The sequence below is a fragment of the Aptenodytes patagonicus genome, chromosome 5 (genome assembly GCF_965638725.1).
Source record: "Aptenodytes patagonicus chromosome 5, bAptPat1.pri.cur, whole genome shotgun sequence".
NCBI classification, from domain to species: Eukaryota; Metazoa; Chordata; class Aves; order Sphenisciformes; family Spheniscidae; genus Aptenodytes; species Aptenodytes patagonicus.
In genome coordinates this window covers 13,466,846-13,487,583 of record NC_134953.1, presented here as the reverse complement: position 1 = coordinate 13,487,583, position 20,738 = coordinate 13,466,846, and the positions used below count along the sequence as shown (strand labels likewise).

The following is a 20,738-nucleotide window of genomic DNA, read 5'->3' as shown; positions in this document are numbered from 1 at the left end:
TTTAGGTCTCTGTCCGCATATGCTTAACTCAGAGAGAAAAAAGCAAACAAATGGGGGGGAAAAAAAAAAACACCTTGTGCATGCACAGAGTAAAAAAAAAAAAAAAAAAAAAAAAAAAAAATTAAAAAATAAATTGGTTGTAAGGTTGTGTGTTGCATAAGTGCCCCTGGAACTAATCTGGTACATCTCCAAATAAATCAGAAATCTCTGATGCTTGTAACTTTCTCTCTGGGTGGAATGACAATAGTTTCTGTGTTTAACTCCGTAAATGTTTGCTGTAGATATTATCAATGGGCATATTTTATTTAAAGTTTAAAGCAAAGAAACTCTTCCCCCAGCCTGTGAACACAACAAATATAAAAATTAGGTAGTAAAAACTGAACTGAACGTAGTCCTAGCTGTTAAGCTGTGCATTTTACAGGTGAGCTGGAGGGGAAAAAATGTCCGGAGGCATGGCATACCCTGGGACGGGTGAGGAGCTCTCCCTGGAAGCCCCAGCAGCCAGCGACTGCCAGCCAGAGTTTTGTCTGAGGTACAGTCACTTCTTGCCAAGTGACTGGTTTTCTGTGTCGTGGAGGTGTGGAGAATTGGTGGGGGCTCGCCATCTTCTTTTCCTTGGTATCATGTGCTGGTTTGGGGAATAGGATAAAGACGACCCACGCTGCCGTCAGGCTTTGAACCCCAGTTCAGCCTTCTTTAGCTTGTGCTTTTCCCCAAGAGTTGGTTCAGGCAAGGGTGTTGATGATGAGCAGGATAAGCTGCAATACCAGCTCTACAGAAGAGCACAGCAAGCCATACTCGTCATGCAGCAGGGAGAACAAAAACATAATGCCCTGAAAAGTTGTAGAGCCATGGAAATGGTTAGCTCTCCTCAGACTAGAGCAACATTACAGGCCATATTTGGTGTCGGATTCCTGTATGGATTGAAATAGCCTGAGCCTCTGGTCCACAGTCGTCAAGTGGATATGGAAGAGAGACTGGAATGGCTGTGCAAAGGCTTGCTTCCAAGTACAACTAATTCAAATTTATTATTCCCATGCTGTGAAAAATTCCAACATGTAATTAAGTTTTTATTCTGATGTGAAATGAAATTTCGACATTCTGAAATTTCCCTTTTTCCATAAAAAAAGCCTGCTAGCAGGAAGCCTAGCAGGCTGCCAAGAGAAAGTCATTTGATGGACAAGATTTTTTTTTAAAGCTCCTGCCTTTATATAGCCGCAGAACCACATTTCCGTAGAACATTTGTTTTGGTGAATCTGTGTTTTCTAGTGAAAAATTGTTGCACTGGAAAATTCTGACTAGCTGGAGTGCTGATCTTTGTAAAACACATGCATCAAAATGTGTCCATAAATCTTACTGGGTGAGCTCGGATCAAGGATTTCAATGACAGACTAGAAGGAATACCCCAGATAAACAGCAGCAAGGCAAGAAGTTGAAATGTGGAACCTTGTAGTCACTAAAAGGAGGTGAACAAGAGATGAACTCTTGTACAACTAATATTAAGTATTGATCTGCCTGTACTTAGTCTATATCAAGAAAGAGGATATTTCTGCCAAGATTTCCAAAAATTCTGGAAGATGATACGCTCAGTTAGGCAAAATAGGTGGCAAGGCGTACCTGCATCTAGTTCTGGGTGTCATTAGAAACAAGGCTGTTTTTAAATGCATCTTTTGGTCTGACGCCATATGATGGTCTTATGTTCCAGGAATCGCTAATGTCCGTAGAAAAAGTGAGGAGGCCATGGAATAACAATGACACACCCTCTTTTTTCTAACCCAGGTTCCATATACGACTTACACAGCCACATATTTTGAGGAATTCATCAGAGTCTTTTGATCTTCTGCTGAAGCTCTGTATGTCGGTAAGCAACAGAGCTTGCCTTCACCTTCAGAAAGGAGCCTCCGCTCACAAGTGGTGGGTACTTCACATTCTCGCCTTGGAGTCAGCAAGATTTGGCCTGTAGCTGCAGAGGGAGAACTGAGGGAACCATAGGGACTACAGTTTCTTCAGCCTGTGATGTCTTTGGCTTAATTTCCAGAGATGTTGGGGAAGCTGTGTCCCCTTGGCTATAGGATGCCAGAGGTTGTAGATCCAAATGTTAGTGACAAGATCCGAAAAGGTTACTCTCAGCATGCAGTTACAGTATATCCTGTACTGTTGGCTGGCTGTATCAGGGAGGTGGAAGAAGAGGGCAGAGGAAGGAGGGTAGTGGGGTTTTCAGTTTACCACAGGTAATTGTATATAAAGGTTCAATTAAAAAACATAGTCCAAGAACATACATGCATAGGAAGGCCGTTCATCAACTGTACCATGGCACCTAACCATCCTCCAAACTGTAAAAGCATTTATCTTACCTATTAAATTCCACAGTGTTGTAGTTTCTAATTATTTTTGTGGTTTGGAAAGTGTAAAACAGTGTAAAGGTATTTATTCTTTTTTGCATAGGGACCAAACCAAAACAACCCCCTTCCCGGATGTGTTGTCTTTGCCTGGTCAGACCCTCCAGGTGAGGGAACGTACTCCTTTGATACCGTGATTACAGCAGGTCTAGAGGAGCAACATGCATAGTTCTGCAACCCTGGAGGGATTAAGGCTGTTACAGGTGAGTTATATTGTGTTGCTTGTCAAACTGCTAGATGGAGCCGTGCAATGGATCATTTATGCCGTGTCAGCAGTTGAAACTTGCATGTGAGAAATCTGTTCTAGCAGTGACGAGAGGAAGCCTGTCATGAATGTGTGAAACCTTGAATGTAAACCAAAACCTCGTATTTCTATTATTGTTAGAGTGTTGCTCCAAAGAGCCAAATAAAGTCATGCATATTGTTTTGGTGAGATCTAGTTTGTGATACTTCAGTGCTGAAAATGAATTTATATAAAATTTAAATAGCACAAAAGTGTGCTATTAAAGCTGTTACGGTGCCAATGGCCAGGTCAGCAGAGTATGAGCAGTGTAACTGCCTCTCTGTGTATTCCTGGTATGCACAATACACGATGTGGTTCTGTGGTGCTCTGACCGTACCCTTTCCACACCACGGAGAGGAAAGCATTACCTGGTGTTGACCCAGACGTCAAAATGTCAGCAGCCAACGTAGATAACCACTGTCGTTCCCATCGCTGATGGGGAGTTGTCACAAGGACGCTGCCAACCAGACTTGCAGAGGAAGTTTGCTGCAATGCTGAGCTCCCCAGTCTCTTGATTGGTAGCTTAATGCGCAGGCCATCTTGTTCAGAGCTGCCTATTATCTGGCAGTGTTACACGGTACAAATAAAGCCTCTTGCAATTACGTTAGCAGCGTATTTTGGCAAGGAAAATCTTTCAACATGAAGCACGGTTTAATCCAGGTAAGGTTAAAAATCTTTCCAAAATATTGAAGAACTGTAAAAAAGAGGAGGAAAAAAAAAAATCAAAATCTCACCAAGAAAGTAAGAGCTGCACTTTTTTCTTGTTCAAGTTTGTTACCTGCACAGTTGGTGGGGAAAACCTAGCCCCTTTTCTCTACGGCTGCTGTGAGCCGTCGGGAGGGCAGTATTGTGCTGGGGAAGCTGTGCATAGGTGTGGGCTGCCCAGCGCACAGCTTCACTCCACAGTGTGCAGGAGAGGGAAGCACTTGCAGACCCGCCTCTCCTAGACACCTCACGCCGCTGTCCTGTACAGAGTTGCTCTGTCATCTGAAAAGAGGAGTCTTTTCCAATTTGTAATCTGCCCTGAAGCTGCCGTGCTTACCCAAATTGTATGTACTTCCTTACGTTGAAGGATTTTGAACTTACCCTGGAAGAGCAGTGTAGCAAACACCTTCCAGCCACCCTTTCCTCTGGCTCTGCTTGTGCACTCCTGGGAGCTCTGCACTTGCTCTTTATAGCAGTGCTGAAAGGCAGCAAGGCCCCGGGTGAAAGACAGGAACCAGGCAGCCCTTGTCTGGCGACAGTGTTTGGGAAGGGTATGAAAAGGTCCCGTTTTATCTTTGTTCTCATGGAAAGTGTCACAGGACGTTTAATGTCCCTTCTGAGCAAAGACCTGCTGTTTTCCAGATCTTGTCTGAAAACCCATGCAGTATTCAGCAGGCCACTTAGTTTATCTTCCTTGGATAAACAAAAGGCTGCTGGAATTTGAAACTTGTTCCAAGAGTCTAGGGTCCAAAGCCTGCTGAAATCTGTGTGAGTCCTTCCCTGGTCTGGGGTTTTGAATTGAGTTTGAAAATTTAAAGACTAGCAAGCAACGGCAGCATGACTCCTAATGGCGTATAGGGCTTGCAGGGCTGGTGTGTGTGACAGAGGGCCATCCGTATGCGCAAATTTTGGTGTTATTTCCACTCTTGAGCGTTGCCTGACTTTGGAACAGTTTAAAAATACCTTCTGAAATGCCTGAGAGCGCTGATCCAGAAATCCCAGTACAGGCTTTGCCTTGATGGAGCGGGGGGGGGACCCTCTTAATGCGATGAAAGTACCCGCGGCACTGTTGAGACGCCCCTTTCACGTTGGTGAAGGTACCACGCAAGGAGGGATTCCCGGTCCCTCTGATGACAGCTTGACGGAGCTGGAGCCACGGTGAGGGGAAGCGCCGCGAGGAGCCCACCGGGTCCCGCTGCAGGGCAGCGCCGGAGAGGCAGCGGGAGAAGGGAACCGGCTGCCGTCCCCGCAGCCGGCGGCTTTTTGCTTGCCAGCCCACGAGGTGGGCGACCGAGGCGGCCGGGGAAGCGCCTGTGGGGTCGTACGGAGCGGAGACGAAACCGCGGTGCTTCCCTGCCTCCTCGCCCCGTGTGCTGCGGGATCCGCGGTGCAAAGCCCCGCTCGCCGTGTAAAGCCCGGCCCCCGGCCCGGGCCCGCGGGAGCCGCCACCACCCCCGCGGGGGGCGCACCGCCGGCCGACGGGTCCCGCTCCTCCCGCCGCCGCGGGGGCTGCAGCCTGCAGGTAGGGGCTGCGCGGGGGGCTCGTCCCGAGGGCTGCAAGGAGGGAAGGGGGAAGGGAAGCCCGCGGGGGGGGATGCGCTGGGTTTGGGGCGGGGGGGGGGGGGTGTCTCCGCGCCGCGGTGGCGGTGTGGACAAGGCCGGGGGTCGCGAAGGCAGGGGCGCGCAGCTGCCCCGCGGCCGCGGGCGATGCGCGGAGCGGGGCGGGCAGCGCGGCGCGCTCCGAGGGCGGCGGCTGCGGGTCGCAGCGCTCCGGCGGGGCTCCGGCTGGGTCGGTTTCACTCCCTGCCTGCATCACGGAGCCTGGAACTGCAGAAACGTCAAAAAAATCGATAAAAATAAATGTAAACCCCACCATTAAATTAAGGAACTGTATATACGTGCATACATATATATACAAGCTGTTGGTTAGATAAAATGCTAGTCAGACAGTTAAAGAAGAAACAGCGTTTCAAGTTCCTAGGTGGTATGAGGAAAATTTAATTCTCTTTTTTTTTTTTCTGTTGCATAAGCAGAAAAAATATACCTGTTCAGAGGCGGCTGAAGGAGATGGCAGAGCGAGGCGTTGCTGCGTGTCCGTGTGCACAGGGACCCGCCTGGCCGTTACCCGGGCTCGCTTCCGCAGGCTGCGGCCGTGTGTGTGGAAGCGGCTCCCAAAAGAGCTCTGAAAACTGAGGTGCGGGCTGCTCAGTGACGGGCTGGAAGGGCCGGTCCGTGGCCTTCCACAGAAACAGTTAGCTGTGAAAGCGGCTAGTCGCAGTGACCCCTATCCTGAACGGCCTCGATACTTCTTCTGGGATGCTAACGTAATTCGTTTGCGGGAGAATACTTAGTCTCTTGCAGGACTTAACCAGGTGTGCAATAATAGATTATATTATACAGTTGATATTGTAGGCATGCGTCTTACAGGAAAGTTTGTGTTCACAGGCAGGCTGACTAAGTTCAGGAAACTGTCCAATGAAAAAAAAAAAATGCCAAAAGATACAATGAGTATTATCCTTATTTTGAACTTTCTGATAATTTGCCAACTCATTTATTGATGTGTTCTGTTTAATGTCCCTAGGGGTGAGTTGTTAATTAGGTATTTGGGATGAATTTGGGTTTGTGTGATAGCCTTTTGACTGAATCGATTTCATTAAGTTAACAACCTGGTTGGGGTAGCAGAGTCTGTTTGTTGTTGTACGTCCGCTCCTGCAGCGGCAATGAGGAAACGTTTCCGCTAGTGCTGGGAAATTGGAGGACAACATGAAACTTAATGAAGTGAAACAGGATTGCATTTTGCTCAGAGTGATTCTATTATGCCTCAGGGCCGTATTATTACTCACCTCAAATCATGAGCTGTTACTGTCTTTTCACATTTATTTTTTTAGCTATATGTAGCTCATTGTGTGTTTTTTGTTTTATATTTTTTCATTTGCACTATATTTAACTTTTACTTTTCCATCTTTTGCAGCAGCGTAACAGAAGCTGTATTTTAATGGTAGGTTTCTCAGGGCTTCCCTTAGGGGTTTCCATGTTAATGCCTTTAAAATGTAATCATTAACTTTTGCCTTAAACTCAAGTTGGAAAGTGACGATGAAAGACAATATAGCACAGTGCGTAACTTAATTTTACAAAGCTGTATCAGAATTGATTTAACCGATATGTAAAGGGCAGAAGCCTTAGGAACCTTCTTTTCCCCCAGCTTGCACGTTCACTTCAGCTTCAAGCTGTATTTCGTTTACCTAACCAGTGGCTCCCTGCGGCAGATCTTCTGACTGATTGGATTTGCTGGGTTGGTTCTTGCCCGCGACTGCGAGGAAGGGGACTAGGAGACCCCCAGGGATCCCTTCCAGATCTGTATTCCCAGGCCAAGATCCTACGGACTGGGCACAGGGGGGGAAGATTTTTCAGATGTTTTAGTGCAAACACAATTGCTTCCTCAGGGAGAAACTTGGCATGCGTTTCCTTAGAGAACGGTGCTTGCGTAAGCAGCCCCCTGCCACCCTCTGAGCTGTACTAGCACGACCATTTGTGGGGCTGGTGGTGAACCGCATCGGGGAACTGCCGTGGGTTCAAAAGCGCCTTTTCTTCTTTGGTTATCGATTACTTTTAACTCTAATCTGTCCGACTGTGTGGCTGCTGTGTCAGGGCTGAGAAGGTGGCCTGGGAGGAGGGATCGTGTGGCAGGGAGCAGGAGGTAAGGGCTGTTTCTGCCGGCATTGCTGCTGCTGCAAGAAGTAACTGCTTATCAAATTGTGGTCGGTAGTAGATGACATGTGGTTATGGCAGTTGCTTGGAAAACGTAGCTGTTAGCTGTATGCACGAAGAACTGATTCTGTATTTCTGCTGTAATTCTGAGTTTTTGCCTAATGATTTTACTTTTGTGATGTATAGCTATGTGTTTGTGTAACTTCAGGATACATTTCCTATACTGTTCGCTCTTGCAGTATGAGGGTTTCAAAAGCCTGTTTTTCTGGAAAATAGACCTAGGCATCGTAAGGGTATGAGTTTTATTAATCAGATTATATTCAGCTGGATAGGTGGATGCCTAAAATTCTAAAAGGGAAGATTAAACCACCCCTAAGAGGGTGCCTCTAATCCTAGAGAGCATAATTGTCACCTGCACGCAATTTACTCTTTTACATGTACATATAATGTTAAATATACTTTTGAATGTAGCGTAGACCTGCTGTTAAATTCTGAATGGCAGAAGTGATTAGGCGAATAGCGGTGTTTTAATTGGTATGGTGAGACCAAAAAGTCAGTGGAGTGTAAGCTTTCTATAATCTGCTATAACTTATTTCAGTCTGGAGAGCATTGATGCTATTGTGCATTGTTTTAGGACTTGTTCTCATTCTTACTTTAGACACTTTGTTTCTCTGTCATGATCCTATTGTAGCCAGTAAGAAAACACTTTCAGCACATCAACTTCTGTGTAGTATGTGTGCGTATTCAGAGAATGATGGTACACTTTCTTGTTCACAGAACTCGAAGGAGTAATTACTTGCTATTACAGTCTTCATTCAACAGAGAAAAATCATAGATTTTTTTTTTTCTTCTAACCTAAGCCAAGAAACTGTATTAGAGATAAGAAAAATATGTTACCTTTACTGTTTGTCCTGCGGTGGGTCACTACAACTGCGATCTGGATTATCTTCTGAGAGTCTCATGTAGGTTTAAAAAAGCAGATTTTAAAAAAGCCTTCATTTTTATCCATTCTTTCTAAGAGGAAAGGGGTTTCTTGCCAGCAGCCTTATGAGAGCCAAATACATCTTTCATACGCTATATTGTTGCCTGTATTAATTGACATATATTGATGTGTCTGTGAGCAGTAAAACTGCAAGCTACAGCTTGCCTGAAGGCGGTAGGCTCCCAGCCTGTGGTATGGAGAGATTTGGAAAGGTGCAATCCTTTAAAACCAAAATCAGAGACATCCAGGCTAATCACTCAATTTTTCTTCACTGAAAACGAAGGTGTTTTCTGTTCGGCTTATTGAACTGCAAAGATAGTTTTGTTTTCTTCTCTGGAAGCTGCCTGCACTTGGAGAGCTGTTGCCAATAGGACTATATAACGGTTCACCTGCTCTGGATGGAGACTGTCTTTTTCTAGATTGTCTCCTTGTCTCTCTTAGGCTTGTAGGATGCTGGATGTAACTACATGCAGGGCAAGCCATGATCTTCTGAGTACAAAATCTTTGGAGTTAAGGTCCCTCATCCTTCTGCTTTCGGAAGAAGCATTCTCCGTTTTCAGTACCAGAGAGCAGGATGGTGCTGTATGCCCAGCTGCTCAGATGACACCTGTCTGGCACGGTCATAGACATCGTGGTAGTACAGATCAGGATCCCACAGAATGCAGGTATAGCCAGGAGGCACATACAGTGTCTTTCCTTTCACTGTAAAGACAAAATCCATCACTTTTGTCTCTGCAGCATTTTAAGCTGTGCAGGCCCCTGAGGCAACAGATCATCGCTTCGGCAGCAAGGTAACTTATTCAGTGGTAAGATTAACCAGCAATTTGTGGCAGACTAATTCCCCAGAGCCTGTGGCAGCTGGGAACTGTGGAACTGGCTTGAGGGAATGAGACAATATATTTTTAGTGAGTTGGGATGAGCTTAGTCTTCATTAGTAAAACTCTATCGGTTACTTTGCATACAATACAAAAGCCATTGAATAGTTGTTTCTCAGCTGCAGTTCAGTGTTGGAGAATTGCAGGTTATCCACGAAGCAGGATATTCTTGCTGCTTTTCCTTGGGACTTAAAACAAATGAAGCTGCACTTTTTGTTGTTGTTTATTTTACGTGTCATATGTATTAGTTTCTGCTTGTTTCATTTGATGGGATAATGAAGCGGGAAGGCAGTAAATCGAGTAGTCTTTAGTGTTTGCTTTTAGGCAATGTTACCTGTTTTCACTGAAGGATTGTCGGTCTCCTTTCTCCTTTTCTGATGTTTTATTGTAAGATGATTTTCTGGGCTTTGGTGTGAATGCTGTCTTGGAGTGTTACGTAAACAACGGAGAAGAATGAAGCAACTGTCTTTTTTATATGTGTTGTATGTCTGGTCTATGTTGTGGATGTACCTCCACACTGGTATGCACCAGGAAACAGGTTTGCAAGTTGATGCAAAGTGTAAGTTGGGTAATGCTATTTGAGTTAATAGAGTTAAAACTAATGTAAAAACAATACATCTGAGATAAACTGTGCTCCTTTTACTATTAAACATTATTTTCTTTAACTGTTCTGGTTGTCACAAGAATCTATTAAGTTTCTAAGGAATATTGTCCTTGAATGCTTTTTGAATGGTAAATACATTAGTTGCTGCCAGAGAGTCTTCATAACGGCGTCCAGAAATAATGGTAATGTGCAGCCCTAGGCCATATGTGGCTATTTAGTTATAATGTGCATTATTGTTCTTTTAACTCACTGGTAGGTTATTTATGGAGAACTAATTTGCCACCCTTTTCTTTCCAACTCTCCAAGTTTTTTGTGTGGCCTGGGAGGGACTGGGAATTATAAATTTTCCTTGTCCTAGATGAGAGCTGGCCTGTGCTTGTCAAAAGAAATGTCTCTTCTGGTCTTGACACTTGGTGATGCTATCAAAATGATACCCATAGCTTGCCAAGAGACGTGACCAAACTTCTGGGATTCCTCAGCTGTCTCAGTTTGCCAGTGTCCTTGCCTACACACGCCATTTATACTCAGTTTCTTCTGGGGTAACGGTGTACCTAATGTTTGGAAGCTTCTCTTGAATTCATTTTAAGCATTAAGTAAGAGTGCAGATGAAAATATGGTAAAAGAAATTTCAGTTCTTGATTGCAAAGTTCCAGATAGGAGACAAATAAAGGAGAAAACATTGTCTTTGGATATTTCAAAAATGAAAGGTGTTTCCCAGCCACTGCAGAAGATCCTAGAGGCAAGTTTTGAGTACAGAAACTGAGAAGATGTTTCAGCTAACAACCACCAAACTCCTGCATCCCCTTTTCTGAATAGGACCTGAAAGTAGTTTTGAAGTTGGGAATTTAACTCCTCATCCTCAGTCCTCAGCAGGACAGTGCTGACCTCTTTCTCTCCCTTTGTTCAAGACGGAAACAGTCTCCTGTCTTTCACTTTTTTTTTAATTCAAAGATTCCTTCCTTCCTTCCTTCCTGCAGTTTCTGGATTTCTCCCAATGTGGATGTGATGACTCATTTCCCAGATGTGAAATGCAAATGTGGGAAGTGGGATCTTTTCCCTGCCTCTCTAGGGGTTTCTCAGTCTATGGTGCTCTTGAGTTTCTTAATTAATGCGTCCCTCCTGATTCAAATGGTTTTCCTGCTGGCCACAGTGGTTTTGGGGCTGTTACAGTACTTAATAAGTCATGCCTTAGAGTGTTTATTGTACACGCATCTTAAACTTGGCCAGCTTTGGGAGCTTCTTGAAGACCACACAAAAATTCTTAATTTAGTCCATTGACATAGGCAAATACCTCCTCCTCCTGCCCATTTTAGGGCTTATCCTGTCAAGTTGTCGTGTTTGACAATGTCAAGCTCCTTCAACAGAGGAGTGTTTGGAGCTTGTTCAGACAACCTGCCGGTTGGTGCACAGTTGAGAAGCTGGTAGTGCAGGGCTGTGCGCTGCTTGTCTGTGGTCACTGTCCCAGCTCCTCTCTGCTCAGTCTTCATTTGCTGATACTGCGATGGACTATGTGATCCCACATGAAATCACATGCGTTACTCGTATGCTTTCCCCGAGGTACCAGGGTATTTGGATTGGTAATTTCTTGGCTTTGTGTCTGTTCCTTTCCTTCGGAGGCCCCTGTAATCAGCCCTTCAAGCTCATCACCTTTATTTCCCCATAAGTCACTAAAAGAACAGGGAAAGGAAGAGCTGAAATAAGAAGTCAAAACCAAAATGGTTCCACTTTCAAGGCAAGTGCCAGTTTCACCTTTCTGCCAGTGAAATGCTGCATCCAGTCTCTCAGCTATTGAGGTTGACATTCCCTGGGCCAGGGGCGTCACACTGAGCCTTGCCTATACAGGCGTGGCTCAGTGTCAATGTTCAATAAATATCCACAGTTGGTTTTAAAATGCGTTGCAGCACTGAACTTGGTGGGAGCGTAGGGACTGCCTTTTTCATCATAGGGACTAACTTCTGAATTTGTAACCTAATGTTTTGAGTTGGTGCTTAAGGAATCGATTTGATGTTATTTTCCCATTTGAATGTGCTGATGTTGTTACACTTTTCATTAGAAGCAGCTTTTCATTTTTTAGAGAAAGAAATGTTTCTGGTAGTTCACGTTCTTTTTTTTTAAGCATTGCAGCCTTCCAGATGAGATCCCGTCAGTTTGGATAACAAACTGCTGCCCATCTCTTCTCACCATGATCATGTCCTGTGTTGCAACGTGTTCCTGGAGAGTTCTCTCCCTATTCACTGTATCTGTTGGCAACCCTGCTTTCATGTGAATATCCCCTTAGATTATACTTTCTTCCATAAAAGCTTGAAAGTTACACTATCTGACCTGTTTAATCTAACAAACCAACACCACTTGTTTTGGATAAAGGCAACAGGCATTTGGGAAGCTTCTTCATAAAGTGCCCTCTGCCTGTTGACTCCCTTTTTCTCTCTTTGCTAAACTTCTTTAATAGTGCTTCTTTATTTATTTAGTCTGAATGGTCCTTGGGGCAGCTATAGCATGATACCAGCAGTAGCAAGCAAAAGTGCCTCTTTTGAAGGGACTGAAAAAAGTCCTCCTGTGGGCAGAAAGAATATTGAAATGGAAATCAGCTGAGCAAGAAGAGCCAGCTGAGAGGAGCAGCACTTCCCCTCTCGAAGGCGCTGAGTTAAGAACAAAGACCAGGTAATTTCTCCACTTGAGCGATATTAGTGCTGTGCTCCAGTAGCATCTGGGGCTTTTTGTATAAAAAGCTGTTTTCATTATTAAGTATAGAATTAATATTTTCTGTTTCCTCATCTAAAACAGTTCAGACTATTTCTCTGTGCGTCTGATATTTTGTATTAAAAGTGCCCCAAGTATTTAATTTGGGAAATGCAGCTGCCATAAAATACAGCTTGATGACAGCAGAGAAATTGGCATTGGATGAAGAATGTACTGAATGCGGCATCACAGCTGATCACAAAGGGCCCTCAAAATCTCAGCAAAAATACGCAATTTGTGTCATTATGTATCGAAGGACCTGGCTTCCACCCTAAATATGTGAAAATCTCAGCAGTCAAAACAGGATGTAATTGGAGAACAATTAAATTGGTCAAATTTCATTTTCATTTTTGCCAATTGACATGTGGCTGCAATGCAAATTGGCAGGGCAAAAAAGCTTTGTAGCAGAGACAACCCTGTGCGTCCCAGCCAGAGCCGGCTCTCTGTGGAAACACACACTGTTATTTCTATAGCTCGTTCTTTAGCTCAGTGGTGCACAGCACAGATCCCAAGCTTTGAACAGTTACCATTTTGGTTTGCTTAGGGATCCAGATGCAGAGCATGTAGGGCAGTAGAGCAAGGCAGCGCAAGAGAACGGGAAATTTAGGATGAACTGTGACTCATCCCCTGCCTGATCCACCATCCTCTGCTCTTCATGAAGCCGGTGTTTCATCTCTTTCTCGTTTGTGGTCAGAGCTCATTCTATCAGTGTCCGTTTAATTTAGCCTGATGGAGTAGCAAGTTGGAAAGAATAAATAGAATTATCCCCCACAGCTAGTTTATTCTTAATGAAGTTGATGGAGTGGAGAGTGATCTGCGGGCAGTTGCAACCTCCATGACGTAATTCTGCCTTTTGCTTATGGTGCACGCTACATAGAAACAGCCCACGCATGACTGATGGTAAAATGACACTTGTCAGAGTTTCCAAGTTCTGCTTGTTTGCCAGAAAGGATGGGATAACAAAATACTTCAAATAAGAGCTCTTGCATGGGCAGCTCAGGCCTATCAGCAGAGGTGTTTTGCAGAGGACTCCTTTAGTAGGCAACTTCACTCTTTTACTTTTATTCAAATGAGAAGGTAAATCTCGGGGGACAGTTGTGAAAACCTGGTACGCGAAGCTACTCCTTGGACAAACTCCTTGAAAATTAAAAAAGTTAGTTTTATTGCTCCTAGAGAATACAGCAAGCATGTAAATGATGTTGTCGACGTATCAATGTCTCCTGACAGGGGAGGACTATGCAGTTGGCACTGAAGTGCTAAATAAAAACTGGGTGGGGCAAAAATGGAAAAAAACCCCAGAGGATGTGAGGGTGGTGACAGGCAGGATAATGTGTGAAACAAGTGGAGTGTGTTTTAGGGTGGCTGTGAAGGAGGAAAAGGAAATCAGCTGGCACTTGAGGACTGATTAAAAGTTGGTTGGGATTTTTTTTTTTTTCTTCAGGTGAATTTGGAAGGTTGTAGTAGTTGAAAATTTATCAAATGCAACCTGCCCTAATGTGAAATGCCTGCTCAAGAAGAAAAGTGATCTAACGATGCAGGATTTGGAGCGTGCAACAGAGCTTTGTTCAGGAAGGTCATAGGCAGACATTACTAGCACCATCTTTCAGGTATTTTTCAGGTTACCAACTTACACAGGTCTTACTTAACTGGAAATGGAAACTTCTCTCAGCGAGAGATCTCTTAGCTGAGAAAGAGATACTGATTTAATTTGACCTTAATTTTTGTTTATCAGTTTTAATGTGAGATCAAGATTATCCTTTTGTTATTATGGTGTCGATGAACTTACAGGGAACTGTTGGTTCACCCGTAACAACTGTTTTTTGGGGTACTCCAGGTTCCTCTTTCAGGTAATTCACAAGATGCAATTTAAATAATGCTATCATAATAGTTATAGTTTATTCCTTAGATGGTGCGAATTTCCATTGTAAATGGAAGATGTTCTTGAAAAAAATCACTAGGGACTGTTCTCTTTCATGAAAAAAACTTAATTTCACCTAGAGAAGATTTTAAGGAATATCATCCTCTGTGTATCAAGACATGAACATTGGTTTTAGACATAATTTTTGTTTCTGATAATTCTTGAGTTATTTTTGCTTCTTTTGTCATCCATGTAATAAGCTGTTTAAAGTGAAACTGATCCCACTAAAAGGATTATTGATAATGGGATCTAGTTAAGGGACAATTACAAGGTTGGCTGGCATAACAGGATAAGAGGATAACTGTTGAGTCCTTCTTAAGTCTCTTGGTTTTTGGTTCCCAAATTGACATGTGGTGAGACTTTGACCAAATGACACTCAGATGACTGTCCAATCTGAACAGCTAGCAAATGCATTTCTTCACGATGGCTCCTCGACCAGTAATATCAGTAAGGAAACTAAGAGAGAGGAAGCCAGGACTACTTTTTTTTTTTAACTTTCTCGTAACTCCTTTGGGAGCATGGTACTAGGCTGTAGAAATAAGTATAGGCTTTCAATCTTTTCCTGAATTTCTTATCCAGGTGTTTGTTTTTATAAACTTTCTGATGCAGTGGTTCAAGATGCTGTGATAAATGGCCTGCAGTTGGTCTGTAGGATCACACGAAGCTGCAGAGCCTGCATGGTGTGCTCCTGAAGTGTTTCCATTTGAGAGTTTGCTGGTAGGAATGTTTAGGTGTTTTACAGGAGATTTGGCAGGCCGGGCTGGTTCTGTGGTTGTAAATGCTCTGCTGCTCTCAGCTGCTGTAGCTAGGACTGGGTTTAGTAGGAAGAAGAGATGGAACATTTTTATCAATTCTTGTATGACCAGTTCTTAGCTAAATTTCTAGGTTTTTTTTCCTTAGATAGCATCAGTCTCTTTCTCTCTTTTTTTTGCCTTTTCCAGTCCTTTAAAATTTCACCTTTTATGAGCTCTCTTATCATTGCTGTCTAACATTTGACAAGATGACTCCCTAACATCTTGTCTTGCAGCTCCATATGGGCTCTCTTCCACTTTCTTTTATAGCTATCTGCCTTTTCAGTGTAGCTGTTGAAGAGAAAAGACAAACATGATACAATCTGGGGAAAGTTGTATCCTGTTTTTCTATGTACTGTCTCATTACTCCTAATGTAACTCAAACTTCTCTTCTGTAAAATTTCTGCCCTCCCTACTTACAGGTTAGTTTTCCTGCCAGAGGCACCCTTGGGTCCTTCGCTACAGAGTCTTTGGTCTCATGCTTTTTATGAGTTAAGCTAATCCCATGCTTATTGCGGTCAGCTATTTTTTCAAGCATTCTCCCCAATTACATCTCCATTCCTTAAATGTGAGCATAGGCAGGTTTGAACACTTACTGTAATATTCTGCTTGCTGACAGTTCTCTGTGTCTATGGAGCTGAGAAGATACAAGCTGAGGAGCTGTATGGGAACACCAGAGAAAATGAAAATGGAAATTAACTTTTAAAAAATTAAAATAGCCAGAAATCTGGAGAGCAAAGGTAAAACTTACTTAATAGGCCAGGTAGATTTTTTTTTTTTCCCCATGTTTCACTTACCAAAACCAAAACATTCTCTATGGAGTGAAATATTCTTTAACATAAAATTGAGACGCTGTATTTCTGGGCTGCAATACTAATTAGCAGAAGTACACCCTTAAGTAGCATGGAAAGTTCCTGCTGATCGTTCCTGAAAATGATGTAATCAAGCAGCTGCACCAGTATTCACTCAGCAGAGGGAACTTGAGGCACTTTTCTCGAAGCTTTAAAGATTCCCTAAAAAGCTAAGGTAAGCTGTTAAGCAAGGATGTAGTTGAAATATGGATGTCTCGGTGAGGCTGAATGGAAGACTGAGCAAGAAGAATGTGCTGATCTGCCCAAGACTTGTCGGTTGTTTGTTAACTTTCAGTGTGTGATTTCACTAAGAGAAAACTGTTACTTGTGAGTAGATGCATGTTTTCATGATGTGCATGCTCTCAAATACGTTCTTCCTGATCAGAGGTGGGTTTTTTTATGGCATGCTGAGTTTTTCCTCTTGACCTCCATCTGTTTCCTTGTCTTTCATTTTAGTATTTGATGTTTCCTTCCCAGCTTAGTAGCTTCCCTGTTGTTATTTTCTGAAGTTTGTGTGCAGTGACACACATATAAGCCTTCTTGTACAGAGATGTCTTCATTGGTATGTACCTGTGGCTATATTATTTTTATAGATATATAACATATTATGCTTTTTTTAATAGAGCAAGTGTGATCTGTGCAATGACTTCTCAGAAATACCTAACCCTGTAAAGCAACATTCATCAGTAGTTGCTGTTGGAAGCCTGTTTCGGGAAACAGCAGACGTCCTGGTTTTTGTCTTAAACTGTTGTCTTTCCAGTATTTAGAGATTTTTCTTCTGTTCCTGCTGGGGATTATATTAATGCACCATTGTCTATACAATAATTATATAATATCATTATTAAAGGGAAAATTAATAGTGGCTTTGAAATGATAGTAGGGCTATCTTAATTTTACAGAGTTCAAGGTTTCAGCTGAAAACCTCCCAAGAAAAATAATGGTCACAGTGACAGTTTGCTATCATACGGTGTGTATTGTCCGTTAGAAGAGCACATATGGCATTAGGTATCCTAATAGCTTTGTTTCAGAACATAAGCTTGCGTGAATGAAAGGAAATAACCTGCCTTGCCTTTTCATGCCTGATTAGTTTTTGCAAACAAATCTTGCATATTGAAGGAAAAGATGATGAATTGACGCTAACAGCAGCCTTAGAACACCAGATAAATAGAGGCAATTTTCTGGATAGCTTGTTCTGTAGGTACAGAATTTGTTTTCTAAAATAGTCATCTCCTTTCCCTTTAGAAAGCACTTGTGTAAGATTCACATCTTGAAAATTAACAGTGAAAAGTATTTTTCCGTGTGAATTGTTAAAAACCCAACAATGCTACTCAGGCTCTGAATACTTCAAGAACAGGGGAAAAAGATGTCTCTTGTTTAAGTGCAGTTCCTCATTTTACTAAAACCCACCCCGGAACCTCAAGGACATTATAAACCAAATTAGTTTTGCATAACTTGAATAAGGCTTTTCCGTAAACGGAAGGGCTGAAAAGATGACAACTGCGAAAGCGCTCAAAGTACAAGTGCGTTTTCTGTAAGTACATCACTGAGATTTCTAGGTGAGGACATATCAGTTTCCCATGGTCCTGCCTCCAGCTTTCCTGGCTTCCCCTCTGCCGAGGAGCGTCCGGGTGGCAGCTCTCCCAGGACACCGCAGAAGGGTTGCCAGCACTTCCCCAGGCTGTGACGCCCCGCCGGCGATGTATGCTGGAACCAGTGTCCATCTGCATGGATTTCTTATCAGAGACGAGACATAAAAGCTGGCAGCAACCACAGCTTTTGGGTGGCCTTTGGCACTTCCAGGTGTGTGCAGGAAGACGTGTGCCCGTAGTCGTCAGCCCCTCGGTTTTATCCAGGCACGGCCGCACTGTTGGTGCCTGAGCACTCCTGGGGGGCCTGCTAACATCCTAATTTTCTCTGGAGGGATCAGAAGAGCATTTGCTTGGTATCTCCTTTGCCAGGTCATCTCCAGCTAACCTAAGAGAGGTTGGTTTTTGTATCCTTATCACCAAAGTAGAACCTGGGGTGCAGAATCTGTAAAAGAAGGGGAGGAGTAGTGTTTTCCACAGACTGACTGTGTCACGGTCTAAGAATAAATGTCCTACTCCCACATGTTCCATGGCAGCTTTGCAGTGGTATTCTTTCTCAGGGCAAGATTTTCCTGAAGATGGAAAAACTAATATACCAGATGTAGGAAAAGTGTCAGCTGAAGACCACTTTGAATAAAGACCTTTTCAGCATTTCCAAACAACTATGGTTGTATGTTAACGTTTCTTTAAGGATATAATGGGATATTATTAAGCACCTGATGATTCAGAAAATGATTGGACTATCACATACGCAAGTTTAACCATAAATGAGAATTGATTGACAAAATGTCCCGTCATCGTTAATGATACATCATAAATCTCAAAAGTAACAGATAAATGCAATGTAATGATAAATCAATAAACATATAGGTAGCTCTGTAAACAAACAAACCTTCCACAACTGTTGCCTACCCACCATGTGTTAAAAATAATTACTAGAAATAAATATTAGAAATACTAGGAAAATGTAGAAATATTTAAAAATGTAGAGATACTAGAAAAACAATAAGCATCAGACAATTCTGACATTATCCTATGCTCTCAATATATACCGATATGTCATCAGCAACCCCGCAACACCAAAAATTCCAAAACATTGTCTTGAAGTCTTGTTGTATAATTGCAGTTATTGGACAGCAGAGACTGATCGTTTCCTCCCCAGAAGGTTTTCTGATTTTTTGGTAACGATTTTTGGCTATTCTCATTTATTTGCAGTAAGGGGAAAGAGGATGCTAAAATGGAGACAGTGATGGTACCATGCCCCCGCCCCCAGCAGCGTGGCTGTTGGCTATCAGTTAGTCAATTAGTAGCATTCTCCTTTCAGGGAGAAAATACGCGTTTGATGGAACATGCATGACCACAGCCTTGCTAAGGGTGTGCACGCTGACGGGCTCAGCTCGGATTTCGGTAACAGCCGTGTAGTCAAGGAAAGTAGTTGAGCCCTCTGTTATTTTCATCACAGTGAAAAGTGAAATGGTGAGCACTGTGCTTGTTAGTTTAAAAACCTTTCAGAATGTCGATCAAAAATGCACATTTCCAGGTGGGGTTAAGTAGGCTGAAGTCAAGCTTTCTGTGCAAAGGGGTTTTCTTACAAAAATATTCCTTTGTATCTTTTTTTTTTTTACCCTCTGTAGTTAACCTGCATTATTTAAGGACTAACCTAGCCAGAAACTATGTTAAAGGGTCAAAAGGTTTTAGTTATAATTTGCTTAACCCTTTGCTGTAGACCCCTTCTGTCAGGCTGTTGTTTTTGTTAGCCCCATACAATAGTTTCCAGAGGAAAGGGAAGTTCACATTACATTTTTCATCTGAGTGCTACCAACGCAGCAGACAGTCACTATTTCTGCTGGGGCTCTAGCCATGCCATTTGGTTTAGCAATTTCTGGCAAATTTGACAAATTAAGGAGCCAGTGTTGCAAAGCAACCGTTGTGGGAGGCCAGCGTGGCTCTTCCTTTCCCAGCAACACGCTTCTTGGTGGGGGAGCGACTAATGGATGTTGTGCCGTTCTACAACCTTTACTTTTACCATCTTTTTCATGTTTCTGCTCGGAGTATTTTTGCTCTTGGGTAGAAGGGAGTTTCCTCAACTCCTGCCCCTCTTTTGCGCCACCCCACTCACCTGTGCCCCTCTCTGGCACCTCCCTTCTCTACCAGCTGTTTAACATCCCTTTGGTTTCCACATTGCTTCTCCTGTTCCCGCCTCTATGCTCTGTTCAGTCTGTCCTCTTCAACAGCCATCTCCCTCCCTCATACGCACGAACTGAAGCAAACGAATGAAGAACATTTGCTGCTCAGCGTAGCGATGGGAGTGAATACGCTGGGCTCTCAATAAGAGTTGTCTTCTCTATCTTGATACGTTTTGGATGGTGGGCAAGTTTTATTAGGTATTTGTATGATGCCTAGCACTGTGACACCCGCTCTCTGCTTAGAAGTCCCAAAGTACTACTAGAATACAAATAGGTTATTAATGTCGCTCTTATTTTGTATCATAGGGAAACCCCTTCTTAAAAGTATAAAAGAGGTTAAAGATCTGCAGAGTAAACCATCCAGATTTATGCAGGTATATTATAGATAAAAAACTGGAAAAAGTTATTGCAATCTGTCTTAATATGCTGCTTATGTTAGTGCTGTGACAGCAATTAAAAGTCAGGTTGTTTGTTGTTTATTTGTTTGTAAATTTTTGTTTGTTTGTTTTTTACTTTGGTTCTGGTACAATTCCTTAAATGAACTTTCAGGTAAGTGGTTCTTGTTGTTAACCATTTGTAACAGTGCTGGAGAGGTACTGAATTCATGGAGATCTGAGAAGCTGAATGTGTGTCCCGCTTATAAGATGTGCATAATCCTCAGGCATACTGGCTTGCAGAAGGAAAATTTCAGTGGACCAACCAACCTGCCAATCTTCTCAGAAAAGCATAAACTTTGGTTTTAGGTAGAGGCTGGACAGAGACATCTTTAAGCAGAGGAGAAAGCTGAGGATATAGAGTAGCAGCCTTAAGATGCTCAGTGGAGTTATTTTTATTTAGGAACATAGGGTTGGAAAGGACCTCTTGGGTTGTTTTTAAACAAGTCAAAGTCATAATCATACAGCTCTTGATAAATAGCCTCTACTGAAATCAAAACAAGCTGTACTTTTCCAGTTAAATAGCTAACCCAGGGTGCAGAATGGGACAGCTCTTTATTGGAAAAAATAGATTAGAAATAGTCTTTGAATCCCAAGAGCTGTACAGAATTAAAGAGCCTTTGCTTCCTGTGTATTTAAGAACAACTTGGAATTTAGCCGCCTGCCAGACTGCTGAC

At 43.0% G+C, this 20,738-nt stretch overlaps 1 protein-coding gene and 1 long non-coding RNA gene across 3 annotated transcripts in view; both read left to right on the top strand.

Moving 5' to 3' along the window:
• The first annotated feature begins 199 nt into the window (after positions 1–199).
• Positions 200–2,819, top strand: LOC143160367 (uncharacterized). Its single transcript, XR_012995368.1, has 4 exons — positions 200–532; positions 1,780–1,861; positions 2,446–2,506; positions 2,637–2,819. It is a non-coding gene; the product is annotated as an uncharacterized LOC143160367 (long non-coding RNA).
• Positions 2,820–4,846: 2,027 nt separating this feature from the next.
• Positions 4,847–20,738, top strand: part of SLC16A12 (solute carrier family 16 member 12) — a 35,073-nt gene continuing 19,181 nt past the window's right edge. For both annotated transcript variants that reach the window (XM_076338728.1, XM_076338727.1), the window contains exon 1: positions 4,847–4,909. The gene's annotated coding sequence lies outside the window, so the exon portion shown is untranslated. The remainder of the gene's footprint in view (positions 4,910–20,738) is intronic.